Consider the following 1292-nt stretch of genomic DNA (forward strand, 5'->3'; position numbering starts at 1 on the left):
ATCCAGGTGCCCAGTTGTCCAGGTGCCCAGTTGCCCAGGTGCCCAGTCATCCAGGTGCCCAGTTGTCCAGGTGCCCAGTCATCCAGGTGCCCAGTCATCCAAGTTCCCAGTTGTCCAGGTGCCCAGTTGTCCAGGTGCCCAGTCATCCAGGTGCCCAGTTGTCCAGGTGCCCAGTCATCCAGGTTCCCAGTTGTCCAGGTGCCCAGTTGTCCAGGTGCCCAGTCATCCAGGTGCCCAGTTGTCCAGGTGCCCAGTCATCCAGGTGCCCAGTTGTCCAGGTGCCCAGTCATCCAGGTGCCCAGTTGTCCAGGTGCCCAGTCATCCAGGTTCCCAGTTGTCCAGGTGGCCACTCATCCAGGTGCCCAGTTGTCCAGGTGGCCACTCATCCAGGTGCCCAGTTGTCCAGGTGGCCACTCATCCAGGTGCCCAGTTGTCCAGGTGCCCAGTTGTCCAGGTGCCCAGTCATCCAGGTGCCCAGTTGTCCAGGTGCCCAGTCATCCAGGTGCCCAGTCATCCAAGTTCCCAGTTGTCCAGGTGCCCAGTTGTCCAGGTGCCCAGTCATCCAGGTGCCCAGTTGTCCAGGTGCCCAGTCATCCAGGTTCCCAGTTGTCCAGGTGCCCAGTTGTCCAGGTGCCCAGTCATCCAGGTGCCCAGTTGTCCAGGTGCCCAGTCACCCAGGTGCCCAGTTGTCCAGGTGCCCAGTCATCCAGGTGCCCAGTTGTCCAGGTGGCCACTCATCCAGGTGCCCAGTTGTCCAGGTGGCCACTCATCCAGGTGCCCAGTTGTCCAGGTGGCCACTCATCCAGGTGCCCAGTTGTCCAGGTGGCCACTCATCCAGGTTCCCAGTTGTCCAGGTGGCCACTCATCCAGGTGCCCAGTTGTCCAGGTGCCCAGTTGTCCAGGTGCCCTGTAGTCCAGAGGACTCTGTGATCTGTTGATAGTCCTGTCTGCTCTGTGATCTGTTGATCATCCTGTCTGTCTGCTCTGTGATCTGTTGATAGTCCTGTCTGCTCTGTGATCTGTTGATCGTCCTGTCTGTCTGCTCTGTGATCTGTTGATCGTCCTGTCTGTCTGCTCTGTGATCTGTTGATCGTCCTGTCTGCTCTGTGATCTGTTGATCGTCCAGTCTGCTCTGTGATCTGATCTGTTGATCGTCCTGTCCACTCTGTGATCTGTTGATCGTCCTGACTGCTCTGTGATCTGTTGATCGTCCTGTCTGCTCTGTGATCTGTTGATCGTCCTGTCTGCTCTGTGATCTGTTGGTCGTCTTGTCTGTCTGCTCTGTGATCTGT

Source organism: Electrona antarctica, assembly GCF_951216825.1.
Source record: "Electrona antarctica genome assembly, contig: scaffold_86, whole genome shotgun sequence".
NCBI classification, from domain to species: Eukaryota; Metazoa; Chordata; class Actinopteri; order Myctophiformes; family Myctophidae; genus Electrona; species Electrona antarctica.